Here is an 18,962-nt window from a genome sequence, read left to right on the forward strand (position 1 = left end):
ATTAATTTACCTAATCCAAACTCATCAGGATTATTATCAGAACCAACATTTTCTTCGCAAACTTATTTGCCACACTGATTGTATAGACTTGAGATAGTTTTCCTCCTCTAATTGAACTTCTTAAACATTCTTACAGGTGCTAGTACTTCTATCTTCCACACTTTCATTCATACTTTTCCACAATTTACTGTCAAACTGTAATTTGCTAATCTGATGTGCTCTTCTTACATTAGTTCTGACATTTCCACTCCAATATCTTCGATTACTCTGTCTTGTGTAATTATTTTCGATGTTTCTAGGTCGGTGGTGTTTAGCCTGATTTCGGTACTTATTTCTCGCCCCAAATTGACAGGCTCCCAATGAGGTGTCCATCAGTTTAAATTGCCTCATCTTGACTGGTAATTATCTAATTGTCTGCCATTCTCCCAAGGTCTCTCCCTGTTGTCATGTCCTCTGTTTCCATTCCCATTACTATGGTTGAGCCATCTGTTATCACTTCTATTATAACCACTATTATTATTCTGATTTTCATTGTCAATCCTGCCTTGATTCCTGCTTTGATTCCACCCCCCAGATGATTGGTTGCCAAATCTGCGATTACTTAACCACTCATTTCTCTCAAAGGCTCTATCCAACTTCTCTACATATCTCAAGAACTGATCTACAGAGCTGTCTGGTCAATAAATCAGCTCCCACTGTACTCTTTTCGGTAATCTCCTTTTTAAGGCATCTATTTGTATTAGTTCATCAAAAGGTTTGTCTAAGTGTACTAATTTCCTCAACTGGTTTTCACAAAAACACTTCAAGCTACCATCACCTTCCCTATACATTTGCCCATTCATAAGCTCGCATTTAATCCTAGCTTGATCAGATTCTGACCAAAACTTATTTCAAAACTTTCTCTCAAATTCATCATATGGCATGGTAGAATTAACATTATGATTGGCAAATGAAATTGCTTCTCCGTCCAAAAATCGCTTAACAAATTTAATCGTGACATTGTCTGTCATGTCATTAATAAAATTATCTTGACAATGCCGTAAAAAATCAACAGGATGCAATTTCCCATCTCCTGGAAAGAGTTAGGTATGCCACCCGATACACAATTAATATTGATAACAAAATTTCTTTGAGCTACATGCTCTTCTAATTCTACTTACTAATCTGTTCCATCACTTGTTTCATATGCTGCATTAATAACATTAACAAATCATCTCTGCCTACTCTTCCCTGTGCAATCAGAATACTTGTGGCGACATTTTCAGTGGAACCTGTAACCTCCGCGTGACACAGTAAAGCCTGTACTACGGTAAGTGAGCGGGGTTCACCTTATGAGAAAGGATTTTTGTATAGATATTGACCGCGTGTACCTGAATGGTGGCAAATCAGACTTACAACCACTCTGTAATAACAATGGTCCGTCAAGCAAGTTCGAAATGCAATTACACGTCAGGATGGACCAAAAGCAACACTGAAGATGCTATCCATTTGATGATAATACAGTCGCCAGCCTAATTAGGCATTAACTGAGTTTCTTCCCTGTACAAGTTGGTAGATATTCTTTCAAAACAACAAGTAGTAACACTGCATAATACAGTAGAATTTTAGAACCAGAAAATCCATTGAACTGATAGTTTCACTTTCTGTACTGATATGGAAAAACCCTGAATACATAACACTACACTATAATGTATACTACAAAACTTTATACTGTCTATCAATCTGATTAAAATCGGGCATAGGTTACCCTAGAAATATCACTTTCATGCCACAAAATGTCAATTTTGATAGAGATAAATCTCTGATAAATTTTGACTTTTATAATGACTTTAACTTTTGCTGGTCAAACCAATTTAGAACACTTCAGAATTCAAATTAATAAAAAAAGGGGGAGGGGGGGGGGGGACCCTGAACTGTTATGATCACTGTATTAACAAAATGATTACTGAATTTATTATGCTTTCAAGATTTCCTGTATATAAGTTACTACTATTTTCATCTTATTTACTGCTCATGTAAATACCTTTATATCTGTCTTGAAATAATTAAACTTCATTACTATATCAATATTAAAGTTATCTTTCAACTTTGTTAGACCTTCGTTATTCATTTACTGGTTCATTAACAAAACATTTCTTTAAACACCATTCTAACATAGCTAGGTCTGCAAATAATTATTATTAACACAAAATTTAATTTTTCATTTCGTGACACTAGGATTGCACAATATTTGGAAAGGACCCTGTCTAGGTTAGTTGTGAGGATAATTAAATGATGGGAAAGTTCTGGTAAAATTTAGGTTATTGCACAGTTCACTCTCTGATCCATATGAATACAGTACTAAAAGTTTCAACCTGCTAGTATCAATGTGGCGGTTGGCAGGTGGCGAGACGACAAGGCACAGAGCACACATACAACCACCATACCTTGATGTATTGGCCCTTTAATTCTTCTTAGCGTCGTAATACTTTTCCATTTAGTGCCTATGTAATTTTGCCATGCTGTGTGGGCATTGGAATGGCATACCCGAGGCTCAGTGAAGCTATATCTTCTAGGGGAGCCTCCTCGCCCCAGAAGGTGTTGCTCAAACCAGTGCCAAACTCCGACTACTAGTACTGAGCCCATTGTGCCATGCAGCGCCCGTGCGCATTTTCCCGCGCTCGCTTGCCATCCACCTTTTACCGCTCCTTAACAGACCGGGTGTTCACCCAAGGTTTTGCATGCTACATATCCTAACACATTGCCTACATATGGACCAGGCACATAGTTACAGTTTTAAACATCTTACAACAGTCTCAACATTTGTTACATTTCACTTCTATTACAATATTACTTGACATTTGACATAAACATTAATATTCACATTGAAACTTGTTTACAGTTTTCTTAACACAATGGCATGAAACAAAAAAAGAAATGAAATCAGAACATCAATTACACAAGTTTATCGAAAAATCAGAAGAAAAAAAATTACTTATATGTACAATAGTACAGCGTCGTCATTGTTACAAACCCTCTTCACCAAAACTTCGATCTACACTTGGATTACTACTGGGCGATAGTTCAGTGATACTTGTTCCTAGGTCCAAAGTGTTTTCTACAGATTCACTACTAACACATTTTTCCTCACTCATTTTTATAATGTTGATATCAGCCATGGTAAATTACAACATATAAGAACTTCCCACACAGTTGATTATCACAGTCAAGACGCACAAAAATAAACTGTTATTCATCTGATGGTTGACGGTGCTGTCCGAGAATTTGGCCCTTTTTTTTTTTTTATCCACACCAACTCTTCCCATGTGGCAACATCCATTCGTTCTGTGCCTCCATAACACAAAATTTTTCAAGACTATTTATGCTTGGCATTCGTCTTACGTTCACCTGAAACAGTCACTTGTTAAACGTATTTCCACATTTCCAACATTGATCGCAGCTCAACTCCACCATTTGTAATGATGCTATATTCTTGAACGTTACTTAAATTAACTTAACTTGGCCTGGAGTTCATTTGATGAAAGAATATAATAGTTTCCAACTTCACAAAATTTATTGACAACTGAACTGCATACTAGTCACGTTAAAAAAAAAAGACTGACTGACATCCTTCACAGATCTCTTTGAGTGACTGACAGAAAAACTCAACAACTCCCTTACAGCCTCGCTTTATATAGAATTTTAACAATAAATTTCAAAATAACCCATTATTAATTTTATACAATTCTGATGTTACAATTAAAATTCACAAAATGTAAAGAAACTAATGTTACTGCCATGTAAAGGCATAAAATACAATATTGTATTACATAAATTTTTATAGTATCATCACTAGTTTTAAATATGAAAATCAATCGGAACTTTAATTGCAATAATGTCTCTTGTATTATTTTAGTTACGTAATGATTTACAGTTTGTATTTGGTTACTGACATTCAATGACAGTACAGATCTCGTGCTTATCTGACTGCATACGAGAAAGTTACAAATAAGGCCTCAAATTCTGAAAATCGTAAAGTTGTGTGGTGTAAACAATTGGAGAGTTAATTAGAAATGTAATTACAAAGTATATTAATTACAGAGGAGGACATAAAAATAGGTAACAAATGAAAATACATCACTTGGTAATAATTTTTAAACCAATTCTCAGGATAATGAGGTTCTCTGTGTCAACCCACCAATCAACTGCAATTAAGGTAATTAGAGGCACCAGCCACTTATGCCAACATTTCCACAGCCTCATAACATTTGTTACTAAATAGCTCTTACTCCAGCTTCTGAGCTAGGTTTTTGATTTGTAATCTTTACATAATTTTGTTAATGACAACAATCCATAGACAATTACGGTAATATATGCCCTTCCAGAATAAAAAAACTGTGGCAAATTAAACTGAATAATTCATTCAAAACACACACACAAGTCTTCAGGAAGCACTGAATTGTCCGAAAGCTACCCGGATGCGTAGAAAAAAGGTGGTATCAGACATTTCATATGAATCTAGGGGGAGGCTGTACCATTATAAGGTCACACCCTCTCTGAGGGAATTCCAATGTGTGGCCCCCATGGCAGCTTTCTTGTATGATGCTTTGTCATCTCTACTTGCTAATGTGATGTCCACAGTTGTTAAGGCTGAAGTATTATCTGCTGTGAGATCAGTGTGTGATATAAAATTTGATAGTAAAGCTGGTCTTATTTCTGCAATAGACATGAACTTAGGCCATGCTGTACGGCCTGAGCTCAGGAAAGTAAAAGTACCTGCCAAAGATATTTTAACTTTCAGGACTGAGGGGCAGGGACTTTCAGATTTAAATGTGTTGAAACCCCCTTCTAAAGTCGCCTTTGAAGTATAGCATTTGTAGATACATAAGCTTTTGTGACCCATTTCTGATAAATACCAGCCCGAGGACTAGCAAGGCTAGAATCTTGAATGCTGTGAAGGAATTCTCTTTATGGAATTGGATAAGTGATAAAGACTGTGATAAAGTTGAGAAAGAATTCATGCAACTTCTTGGTGAGGAGGTATTTTTGGATCTCTGCGTGAACTACAGGACTACCGAGATGAGAATCCATCACTTTTGGAGAGACTTGTTTGATGGTGATACCACCTGTCATCATTTGTATAGCTCCCTTCAAAAGGTACTCATTCTGAGCCATGGTCAAGCCTTTGTAGAGCAAGGTTTGCCCATTAATCAAGAGTGTATGACAGTCAACCAAGAAACCAATTCATTAGTAGCGATACGTCAAGTACATAATGGCCTGAAATCAGCTGGTCGTGTCTTCAAGACTGATGTTAACAAGAGAATAATTGTGGACTATCGCAATGCTCGAGATTGGTATAGTGAGGCTTTAAAGCAGAAGCAATGTGAAGATGAAGAAGGCAAGAGAACTAGATGGAAGTGGTCCACCGTCCAGAAATTTAAAGAACTGGAAGCCAAAAAGACATATACTGGCCAACAACTTTTGCAAACTCCTTCTCAGTTGCCGCTGTCCGCCTCTGGAACAAACTGCCCCTTACCTTGCGCAAAATTCGATCTCCTGCTGCTTTTAAGAAAAAGTTGAAGCATTTCCTACTATCATCCTCACAAAGTTCTCCACAAAATTAATGTACAAGGACAATCCCCTCATCTGTCAAATAGCAAAGCTAGCGTCTCCTATCTTGCTCCTGAGATGCCTTCCTCTTCATCTATCTCTATTAGCCACGCAATCTTCTTTTCCTTTATATTTCCTTAATTATGTTTCATCATGTCTCTATTCTTCTCTTCCATTCACCATGAGTCTCCCTCATATTCCCTGCTGCCAGCACTCCTATCTAAAATCTGTCTCTTCAATAATGTCTAATTATAACAATACTTGTGATCTAAGAATATAAACTCTATATGTATGTATTTTTCCAGGTGTACCTTTCAAATTGTTTATTTCACTTTTTGTACTAGATGTAGTTTAACATGCCTACTAAAACATATGAATGTAAAATAAGTAGAATGCCTGGTTAGATGTAAGAGAGGGCCTGATGGCCCTAATCTTGCCAGGTTAAATAAATAAATAAATAAATAAATAAAAGGGCCACTGTACTGAGTGAAATTGATGAAGAGATTACTTCTCTCACAAATGAATTTTGACTGGTTTTCATTGATTGATTTGAATAGTTTGTTTGACAAAATATGGATATTATTATTTAACAATGAAAACAATCAATTACTAACAAAATTATTTAATTGGGTAGACAAAAATATACTCTCCAAATGGTGGCAGAATACACACATGAGACTGTTGTAATTGGCAAGCTTTCGGAGCTAGTGGCTCCTTCTTCAGTCAGAAGGATTGAAGGGGAGGGAAGAAGGGTGAAGGAAAAGAACTGTAGAGGTCTAGGAAAAGGGGTAAAGTTCAAGAAAGTCCCCCAGGACCATGGGTTCTTCTCATCCTGTATGGTAAGTCTCCCCTAACAGGCGGTTCTGGGTGACTTTCCTGAAATCTACCCCTTTTCCTAGACCTCCCCAGTCCTTTTCTTTCTCCCTTCTTCCCTCCCCTTCAACCCTTCTGCCTGAAGAAGGAGCTACTGGCTCCAAAAGCTTGCCAATTACAGCATATATTATTATTTGGCAGAGAAAAGTCACTAAGTTTACCTCAGTGCTGTTCTTATTTTTTAAATTTTAATGTTATATTATACAACATATTTGTTTTATATTTGTGTGGTCTGATGCATCATCTTGCCTGCAAAGTTCATAAACCCTATATGTTAGGATGGAGGTGTTATCAAAGTATGAAACCTAATGAAAAAGGTGACTGAAGAGACCTCTGCCACATTTTGATGTTCAGCTTTTCTGGATATGAATGCATGTTTTATACACTTAAGTTTGTGTCCATTTTTTCCAAACCCCCTTGCAGTATCAATATTTAGTGCCAGAATCTTGACAATAGCAGACAACCAATAACAATCCATGCAAATGTAAGGAAATGATGGCCAGGCATCTTAAGTGCCAGATGTAGACTGCATTCAAAGAAAAGAAAATTCATAAATAAATTAGTTACAAAGTGTATGACACAAACTGATGCCAATAGGTATTTCAAGCCTTGTATCTTAAAACATTTATTACTCCATTTCCATCAATTGTGAAGGAGTCTCCATAATCATTTTGTTGATGAACCTCTTACTTCACTGCCATTTCCGGCATGTGTCATTACCCCATCACTGCTTTAGTCTGTCAGTACCTATCCGTGTTCGATTCCCAGCTGGGGCAGGTGATTTTCTCTGCTCAGGCACTTAGTGTTGTGTTGTTGTCGTCGTCATTGTCATTTCATCACCATCTCCAACACACAAGTTGCCCAATGTGGCGTCGAATGCAATAAGTACTTAGCCTAGGCGGCCGAACTTCCCCAAATGGGGGACTCCCGGTCCACAATGCCATACGCTCATTTCATTTCAACTTTTCAAATTCAGTTGCAGTTCTATGCAAAAGTGTAGGTTTGTGTCCTAACCCAACAGACACTTGTAATCTCTCAGGAGAATGTATGACAACAGATAATCCTCTGTGGAAAGAAAGACATATTCTGATGAATAGTTTTTAATGTTACTTGCGCTGGTGTATTTGTCCTCAGCCCATCATTTGAAAAATGACTTATATGGTTTGAGACAAAACTTAAAAATGAGATAGTAGTAAACTGATAATGTTAATGCACAGGTGGATTGCCATTTCCAACAATGTCTTACAGGGATATTTATTATAGTTATGATTTGAATTGTTAAAAATTCTTATTTTATTCCCTAAAAACTTTTCAGATACATTTTGTATGATTTTGGGCAGCTAAAAATTCAGTATTTGATGAAAGTTAACTTCAAATACAAACTTTAAATTTCCTGTGCTTACACCTAATAAAATAAATGATAACTCATATATACAAAGGATGTAGAAATGTACTGTTATTATTTTTATATGTATGTCTTGTTATATAACTTTAGGCATTATTATGGAAGTTAAAGTGTGGCTGCAAGTGCTGTTATTGTGAAGTAATGAGATATGGACGTGGATACAATGAAAAGTGCGTAAAGAAGTAATTAAGTAATAACAGTGCTGCCGATAATATATTTGAGTATCCGCCTGTGTGTGTGTCGTACTGTACAGCATCAATCATCTGCATCGTGTTTGGCCTCCCAGAATGAAACTAATGTGATTCAGTAAAATAGTTTACCACAAAAGAGAGCAATCAAGTGCCAGTGTCTTGTAGCAAGCTTGAGAGCGTGCATTCGGTTATTGCGTTTCCGCGTCATCAACAATCAGCCGCGTCACAGTGGTTATGCGCATGCTCATACAAATGAGAACTGTGAACTGTAAATTAACTTTTATGAACAGTGTTAAATTATTACAAGTGTCAAGAAGGACTGGTACCAGCTATCTGTGTGTACGTGATGAGCGTAAGAACTTTCGTTTGACCTTTCGGCTTCCGCATCATAAACAATCACCTGTGTCATGTTGTCGGTTACACATATGCTCATACAAGTGATAATTGTGGACATATAATCATCATCATTGCCTGTGTATGTATCGCTGAAGGTTCTGCCAGAGGGTCATTCCATATCAAATCACCCAATAAAAAATAAATTTTGCACCCACCTCCTTAGATTTTCATGAAATTTGGCTCAAATGGTTCTAATACCATCCTGGCAACACATGCAATTTTTTTTTTTTTTTTTTTTTTGCTGTATCTCCTATAGTTTTTTTTTTTTAATAAATTTTTAAAGTTTTTATGTTTTGCGTTTTCCGAACCTTCGGAAATGTTAAATTTAATTTGTATTCAAAACTTTAAAATTGCTTATCTTAAAAACTCTTTTAGATAACATCATGAATTTTTGCAGAAAGTTTATTTATTATACATATTTGAAGATAAAAATGATACTATTAAAATATATTAATATCTTCTATGAAAAAAAAATGTTTTGTTTTATAAGAATTGCAATATCTAGAGTCTCAGACCTGATAGAATGCTCAAATTTGTTTTAATTTACTCTTAAACATATAGGCTACTTGATAAAACAAAAATAATGATGGCTTTTTGACATGTTTATTAATTATAGTAGATTACATTAGAATTATGTACAAAGATAGTGTACTTACGACACTTATGTATAACCCAACTGATTGCTTGAAACATTGAATTTTTTGAGTAATTTTGTCTTTTTAATAAACATTAATGCTGATTCAAACTGTTTTTCCACTTCATCCAAGAGCTTTCAGTTCTTTGGATTTAGTCTTTTTTGAAGTAATACATTCTTCCAGTGCCACTTGATTGAGGTGCATCTACTACACAGACTATGTGCTCCAAAGGCACTATGCAAGAATCTTCTCTTTCAGGCTAATAAAATGATGCAGCTGGTCCTGAAGGATGTAGAAATAGAATTTCTGCATCTTCTTCATCATTGAATATTGTTTTTACCAGTTCAAAGTACCAGTTACCATCATCATTTGCAGCCACATAGCTATTTATGGATGGTTCAACACGATCCCAATCAGAAGAAGAATGGAAAGAAAAGACTAAGGAGGGTTTTACACTATCTGTAGTCCTTCTAATTTCAAGGTTGTTTGTTGGAAGTGGTTTGAAGTTATGAAAACTTCTTGTTCCAGGAATGGTTCGGGTTGCTGAAAAACGTTTTTCTAGTTTTAACCGTAGCAAATCAGCTTCTTTTTTGTCAATAAAGTGAAAATGAATGTTTTCAATATTTTTTTCACAAAACGTGTACACATTGATTGCTGTCATTATTTGTTCTTCATCTGAAAGCTGTAGACTGGCTTTCCTTAAAATTCTTTTAATAGTTCCTCCTAGGCCATCACAAATTGACTTCCCATGACTTGTTGCAAAAAAAGTGTGTTGGGTCTTCAAATTAAAGTCTCTCAAGTGTTCAGTCAAATTTTTAAAACTGTTTCTATTTTTGTACTGCCCAGCACAACCATCTGTAAAGTAGTGAACTGAGTCAATGTCAGTATGATGTAATGACAGCCACTTTGTAATTTCTTTTTGTACAAAGTTAACAAAACCAGTGTCATGTTCTTGGTCATAACTAATAAAACAGTGGTTGGAAACAAAAACATTGTTTTCCTCATTTCCTAGAAAAACTCCAACTGGGTGTAGAGTACAACCACCTCTATTCCAGTGGTAACTTTGGATCTCATTTTGTATAACAAAGGAATAATTTTCACTGAAATCCATCACAATAATTGCTGTTTTGGGTGGTCGGTCTTCTTTCAATCTTTTAAAGGCTGCTGATTGGGATTTTGCTATAAACGAGTGCGGGGTGAGCTTTTCCAATGATCTAACCAATCAAGAAATGTAGTCTTCAACACTGATAAACTGTTTGATCATTTCTGCCCTGTCTGTGTTAATCCACTGACTGATTACAATTTCTTCTTCTAAATCACAATCTTCACTTAGTTTTTCAGTTAAGTACTCAGTTAGTGCAGCATTTGCAGGACAGCTGTCGCAGTGATGTAGCATGCAGTTTTGGTTTTCCGTGTTGCACACAAGCATCTTAATTAGGTCTTTATAAGATTCTTCAATTTTCACAGCATCCAATAATAGTTTAACATTCTGGTGGATACTGCATACACATACAGTGTGTGTGCCTGCAGCACCAGCAAGGATACACCATTTAGGTCTCAAGAAACAAAATTTTGAAAATCCTACTTCTACCTCAGGATTCTCCCATTTGAAAGAATAATAGAGTTCTCTCAAGTTACACAAAATGAGTCTTTTTTGCATGTACACATTTTTTTGAACACTTACTTTGTCTTTTGTTCCAGGTAGCACTCTGGAACTTTCATCCTTTTCATAAAAATCTGTTACAAGTCTTACTGTATTTTTAGAAAGAGTTTTACCTTTGTTTGGACCAGGAGTTTCCAAAATACCCTTTTCAGATTTTAGCTTTCTAGCTTGTCGCACCATGTACTCAGTTACATTAAATTCTTTCATCACTTTATTTCGACTCCAAGAATCTGGATTTTTCTAGACCTCCCAACAGATGACATCTTCTCTTTCATAAGAGAAATCATTACATCAAAATCCTTTGCTTTCTCAACCACACTTGTATCTTCTTCGTCATCATCAGAACTTGGTGCATCATATTTTAATGCTTTTGAAACTGCCTTTTTTGCAGTCTTTTCAATACTACTAACCTTCCTTTTAAAATAAGACCCTTTACTTTGTTCTGACAAGCCATGAAGCTTTATCAGTGTTAAACCTAAATTATCAAGAGCAATGTTTGCTTGTACGAGGGATTCATTTCTGGATTCCAATGATTCTAATTCAACCATGACTTCATCATCTGTTTCACTTTCATTGACTTCAACTCTTAATTTTTCCTCACAAAAGTTACGGCATGTTGAGCAAAGCTTTTGTCCAGGTTTTATGCTAATATTTTTTGTCAGTAATTGTTTAGAAAGATCCAAGCCTACACTTCTCAACGGTTTTTTGATGGGCTTTTCGTGTTTTTTTTAGTGGGTCTACACATGTTGTTTGATACTTTTCAAAAACATTTAAAAAGTAGTAGCTGTGGTGTGAACATATATTCTTAAATTCACACAGATTAATTCCAGATTGTAAGTGGATCAAATTTTTTTCTTCCTCACTCAATTCAGATACCGGTTGTAACTTTTTTGAAGGTGTGTAGGTTGTTTGGAAACAGCCAGACAGATTTTTTAAATAACCCTACGCTACAGGTTTGAATATCTGACATACTGATTTCACTTTTGGTCTGATTACTGATCTGGTTACTTTTATAGGATATTGGAAAAGAATCTCTGTAAACTAAGTAACAGTACTTACTGAAAGTTCGAATAAACTTAATAAAATACTATCCAAGCGCTATTTAACATTGTAATAATTTTTTACTTCAAAACAAAGGAATAACAAAACAAAATCCAAGCGTACATTGTTACTCCAAGAAGAAAAAAACTTACTTTCGGTGTCTAAGTCACTTGGTACTTTTTATTTTTAAAATATAATTAATATTATTTTAAAAATTAGATAACTATTAAACAGGTTAAAAAGCCAACATAATTTTTCTTTTATCTAATAGCCTATACAATTAAGAGTATTTTAAAACAAATTTGAGCTTTCTATCAGGTCTGAGACTCTAATAAAAAAAAAAAATTTAAAAAAAACCACTTGTAAATTTTTTTCATTTGGAAGATTTTAATATATCTTTATGGTAATTTTTTTAACATTTAGATATAATACACAAACTTATTCCAAAATTTCATACTGATATCTTGAGTATTCTTTAATATACAAATTTTTTTAGTTGTGAGGACATGTTTAAGTTACGATTTCCGGCTGCTGAAACAACGCCAAATCTAAAAATTTTAAAAATTAAAAAAAAAAAACTATAAGAGATAGAGCAAAAAAATTTTACAAGTGCTTTCAGGATGATAAAATAAGTAATTGTACCAAGTTTCATCAAAATCTGACATGGTTGGTGTCAAGACCTGGGTGACTTGACATGGAATGACCCCAGAGTAAGACTGTGAAATATGTGTGATGGCGTGAAGTACAATAGTGACAGATATTAATATGGTCAAGAATACTGTACAGTAAGAAGGAATGATAATTATGATCTCTCATCAAATTAGTGAGAATGGTAATTGACATCAACACGTATGACAGTGTGTAAACAGTGGAACCTACGATTTTCTTACCGTCTTAGAAAATAATTGTTCACACCAGACGTAGGACAGTGTCGTGTTTAATGTTGCATGGCTCCCCTAAATTAGCTTGCATATTTATAAACATAATTTCAGTCAAGCCAGTAGCAGTGTGGAGCAGAAATAATATGACTGCCACGGGAGTACCAGGTATGTGGTGTGGATAGGGCACATGGTCAAAGCAGCAACCCCCAATTGTACCCCCAGGCATGTTACAAATTGTTGTACATAATGCTCAGACAAACTTTGGATGCTGGCTGTTCCAAATTGTAACCTTTCGTGACAGAATATAGCAAATGGAATATTTATCACTATAAGTTTCTGTGTGTCATCACCCAAAGGGATTGATAAATATGCTTCTTTAAGATCCAGTCTGGCAAAGTACTCGCTACCAGCTAATTTTGTCATAATTTTTTTCTGGCTAGGGAATAGGATGTGAGTGAGTAATACGAGGGCCGTTCAGAAAGTAACCTCCGATTGATTTAAAAAAATACACCAAGTTAAATAAAAATATTTTAATATATACATCTTACAACTACATCTTTGCACTATTTTTCTACATAGTCTCCATAGCGATTGAGGCACTTATCGTATCTCTTCACAAGCTTTGAAATTCCTTCTGCATAAAAATCACCCGCTTGTGCCTGGAGCCAGCCTGTGACCGCATCTTTGAGCTCTTCGTCGTCATCAAACCGCTGTGACCTGAGCCATTTCTTCAAATGCATGAAGAGGTGATAATCACTTGGCGCCAGGTCTGGGCTGTAAGGTGGATGGTTGATAACGTCCCACTTGAAGGACTCAAGAAGGGCCGTTGTTCTGCGAGCAGAGTGAGGACGAGTGTTATCGTGCAAAAAAACCATACCGGAAGTCAGCATACCACGGCTTTTGTTCTGTATAGCCCATTGTAACTTTTTTATTGTTTCACAGTACACGTCTTGATTAATGGTCGTACCACGTTCCATGAATTCAACCAACAACACCCCTTTGGCGTCCCAAAACATCGTTGCCATCAGTTTTCTGGCAGAAAAATCTTGCGAGGCTTTTCTTGGTTTGGTAGGCGAATTTGAATGTGCCCACATCTTTGATTGTTCTTTTGTCTCAGGGTTCACGTACTTAATCCAGGTTTCGTCACCGGTCATGATTCTGTTTAACAATGGTTCTCCTTCGTCCTCATAACATGACAGAAAGTCTAATGCAGAGGCCATTCTTTGAGTTTTGTGGTGGTCGGTAAGAATTTTGGGCACCCATCGTGCACAGAACTTACGGTAACCCAATCTTGCTGTCACTATCTCGTACAAGAGAGTCTTAGAAATCTGTGGAAAACCAGTAGACAACTCCGACATTGAGAAACGTCGATTTTCACAAACTTTCGCATCAACTGTCTGAACGAGTTCGTCAGTCACCAATGATGGCCTACCACTCCTCTCTTCATCATGAACGTTTTCTCGTCCACTTTTAAATAAACGTACCCATTCACGGACAACTCCTTCACTCATAACTCTTGGTCCGTACACGGCACAAAGCTCACGATGAATAGCTGCTGCAGAATATCCTTTGGCTGTAAAAAACCTTATGACAGCACGCACTTCACATTTGGCGGGGTTTTCTATTGCAGCACACATTTCAAACTGCCACAAAAACTAAACTAGCACAGGTACGACGTTCACTCGACCACGGCTTGATGCCGACTGACCTGTTGAGTGCGTGAACGCACAGATGGCGTCGCTACTCCCCCCACAACCCGCACTGTGACCAATCGGAGGTTACTTTCTGAACCGCCCTCGTACATAGAGCATTAACCATCACTTTGAAATCTCTGCAGATACGTTGTGTTTCTGTACATCAATTGATGTTGCCTATTGGCTACTGGTTATGGCTTCAATGACCTCATTGTTTTCAAGAAAGTAGAGTTCGTGCTTTACTTTCTCTTTTAACACAAACGGAATATTGCGTGCTTTGCAAAATTTTAGTGTCACATTCAGCATCAGTTTTAATTTTTTTCCATTTTCTCACTTGATTATTTCTCACATCACTAAATGAAATCTTGATATTTAATACTTGAATCTCAAAATTTTCTTGCACTTATAGAGTGATGATTTACCTGTTTTAAATTATACTAAATATGTTTTTTCTATGGATTTTTCAGTATGGCTTTCAAAAAGGCAAAACCACAATATCTGCTATAAATAATTTTGTTGATGAAATTAGTTCGTCTCTAGACAACTCACTGCATGCCACAGGAATTTTTCGTGACCTATCAAAGGCCTTTGATATTGTGAATCGCTCTTTGGTACTCTGTAAACTGGAAAAGTATGGAATTAGGGGCACAGTATTAGAATGGTTTAAATCCTATCAAACCAACTGAAGACAAAGAGTGGTTATAACATCAGAAAGAGGAACTTATACTTCAAAATGGAAAACCATTTCACAAGGAGTACCCCAAGGTTCTGTCTCAGGTCCCATTCTGTTTTTGTTTTACATAAATGATCTGCCACTTAATTTTGAGTGTCACTCAGTTTTATTTGCAGACAACACATCTTTAATCATTGAAAGTAACATTACAGATCAAATTCCACAAACTGTATTAAAAACTTTAGAAAACTTAGATGCCTGGTTTGATTTAAACGGGTTAAAATTAAACATGGAAAAGATTCAGTTAATGCAATTTTAAACAAGCAAAATTAAATGAAATGCAGGTCAGTCAAGAAACCAGGATTTGCAGGAAGCTAGCTGTGTGAAATTCCTAGGAATGCTACTAGATAAAAATCTATCATGGGGGTCACACATACAGTACCTTGCAAATAAATTAAATAGCCTAGCATATGCAATGAAAATATTGTACAATGCTACCAGTATGGGCATAAGAAAAGTAGTATATCACAGCTACTTTGAGTCAGTAATAAGGTATGGAATTGTATTTTAGGGTACCTCAAACCATATGTGTCGAACACTAAACTTCAGAAAACCATCGTTAGAAATATTCACAATGTAGGGCGAAGAAAATCATGTCACCCACTCCTAAAAAATCTGAGTATATTAATTGTTCCCTCACTATACATATATGAGCTTATTATCTTTGTACACTGTAACCCTGATTTATTTGTAGCAAATCATTTTAAACATGATTACAACACCAGAAATCAAAATAATTTTATGCTGCCCAACCACTGTTTAAAACTTTATGCTCAAACTCCAAATTATATGGGTATGAAAATTTATAACAAAGTGAAAGGAAGAGAATTGCTCAGCATAGGTTGAGAAACACGGAAAAAATCCTTATATGAGAAATTAGTGCAGAAATGTTACTATTCAGTAGAAGAATTCATAAATGACAACCTGAAAATTTGAGCAGGAGAGAAAGCAAGTACTTAGGACTGTTAATCTTAAAAGTTCGTTACTTTTGAAGAAAAATTATTAACTGCTTAATTAAGTAATTATTCAGTACTGTACATTATATTATTGATATTATAAGGAAAAATGTAAACCAGTTTTTGTGTTTTGACGAGTCTCCAGTATATTTAAGTCAATGGCTTGAAATTCTATGTTATGAGACAACAAACTTCTACTTCTAAAATTTTGTTTTTCATAAAAAATTACAGAATTCTGCTACAGTAAACAATTTCATGATAGCGTACTAGGCCGGTGCATAAGTTCATAGTATTTTTGTTTTGCATGTTGGTATTCCAGTGCTGTGTGTTTATTTATTGTTGTTACTTTTTATTTGTGGTTCACTGTTGCTGTTTGAGTTTACATTTTGTCATTGGAGATAGTGAGTGGAGCTGTGGATGCTAGAAAATGGCACGCCAAGGGGAGAAATTGGAACATTTCCAACATATTCTTCTGTTTGAGTTCAGTAGAAGGGTGACAGCAGCGGATGCAGCCAGAAGCATTTGCACTGCATGTGGGGATAACTCCACTGGACAGAGTACGGCAAGAAAATGGTTTTCTCGTTTTAAGGAGGATTGTTTTGACTTTAGTGACTCCCCACACAGGAAGATATTTGGGATTCGATGAAGATGGTGTTAATGCATTAATCCACAATGATCCACATCAGTGTAGTGAAGAACTGGTAAATGTGATGAACTCTGATCATTCCAGCATCATTTGACATTTGCATGCTATGTGGAAGGTTCAAAAATTGATTATATGGGTAGCACATGGTCTGAGTCAAAACCACAAAAATCAGCAGGTGACCATATATGTGCATTTCTGGTAGCTCATGATCAATTGGCTTGTGAACAACACTGACCATTTGTATTCTCTATTGTTACTGTTGATGAGAAATGGCGTCTTTATGCTAACATAAGGAAAAGAAAGAACTGGCTAAGCTCAAACAAACAGCAACTCCCCATACACAGACCTCCATGCCTCCACAAAAGATAATGTTATGTAGTTGGTGGAACAGAGATAGTGTGGTGTACTACGAGTTGCTGCCCTCAGATGTAACCATCTCTGCTCACATTTGTCACAACTGAAACATCTTACAGATGAAATTGAAGAATAGCAGTCAGGAAGACTGCATGAAGTCATGCTACTCCATGATAACACCAAATCACATTCTGCAAAAAACACTATACAGGAGTTGCGTTGGGACGTCATTCTGTGCCCACCTTATTCACCTGATATTGCGCCCTCAGATTTTCACCTTTTCCACTCTTGATCAAACAACCTGCAAGGAACTTCCTTTCTGGATGAAAATGTGCTCTGAACATGCCTCAATGAGTTCTTTGCTTCAAAACATGATTTCTACAGTTGTGGAATGGGAAAGTTACCTAAGCATTGACAGACTGCTGTAAATAGTGAAGGAGAATATATTATTAATGACTAATGTCTCTGTGATGTGTACCTTGTTATGTCTGACTTGATAGAGACCGAGATGGCTAGTAATAATTCAGTTAATTAGAACCCTATGAATATATAATACTTTATTAACCACTACAAGGCTTACCTTTGCTGACCAGGCTCAGTGGTAGCTACGAAACTGCACACTACATGAGCCACAATCACTGAATGGCGAATTGATACAAGTTCAGAATGCCCATGGTCCGATGGGGTTTCAGAGGCAACATCGGAATCAGCTGCAGCCAATTCGCTTGGCAGATTCACAGATCCAGCACACAGCCCGGGCAATCAACCCCCGTCACAGTTGCAGACACTGCCTCCGGTGGCATGGACATCTCCACAGCAGGAGGCGACCATGGATTTTGGCCTGGCAGTGCTGATAGTTTTGTAGTCATGCTGGTGTCTGTGACTTGCCCAGCAATGGGTTGCGCCCAGTCACCCAGCCGGACAATCCAGAGGACACAAATGTCATCTCCAGTGACCTGCCTGTTGCATCATTTGCCTCTGCACCTCCACCCACCATTGTGCACCCTGTGGTTCCTTTCCTGGTTAGCGATCACTCCATCCTCCCACCCACTTTCATGTTCCATCTCCATACCCAATGCCGGGGCAGATGCTTGGGGAGGAATGCAGCATCGTTGAGTATTGAGAGCAGTGCAATAACTATTCTACATTGCACAGAAAAGTGGTATCATGAGGCGACAGTGAGCTGTTGGGAAGAAGCCATATATCCCGTAGTTCCGAGGCGCCATCTTTGTACCTCTGCCATGAAATGGCGACAATAGAGGCCAGGAGGGGAGTTCTATTCAAGGTCACACCCTGCCCTAAGTTCTTGTCATAATAATGTTGTTATGCTGTCTACTCACCAAGACAAAGTGTATGTCAACCATTGGGGAGTGAAGCTACTTCCAACCACATTCCATGGTTCTAATAAAATTGTGTTATTTCATGTGTTGTGCTCCCATGATGCTACTATATTTCTGGCATGGATAGCTTTGACCCTTCCGGATTATCAGTTTATGGAAAGATGTTACAAATTAATTCATCTGGGTTTCTGGCAAATATCAATGCATTATGTGCCAAGTACAGTTCTCTGTTCCATGGTAGTTTAGGCAAGGCCCAAGGGTTTGGGGCCCAAGAGGCATTGAAAGTCAATGAGCAGATCAAGTTTTTTTGTACTCTTCCTGTCCCTCATGCATTATGGGACTGGGTTGTCACAAAGTTGCTGGACAATGATGTTATCAAACTAGAATCAGCCAGCCTATGAGCATAACCCTTGATGATCCTTACTGAACCGTTGCGCGGTTGAGACTCTGTACAGATTTTAAATCAACCATCAACCCACAAACTGTTGTCTATTCCTTTCTGTTGCTCTGCCCTCAGGGTTTGATGGACAAATTAGGTCATAGTCATTTCTTTTCAAAAGCTGAC

This window comes from Schistocerca americana, chromosome 8 (genome assembly GCF_021461395.2).
Source record: "Schistocerca americana isolate TAMUIC-IGC-003095 chromosome 8, iqSchAmer2.1, whole genome shotgun sequence".
Classification (NCBI taxonomy): domain Eukaryota; kingdom Metazoa; phylum Arthropoda; class Insecta; order Orthoptera; family Acrididae; genus Schistocerca; species Schistocerca americana.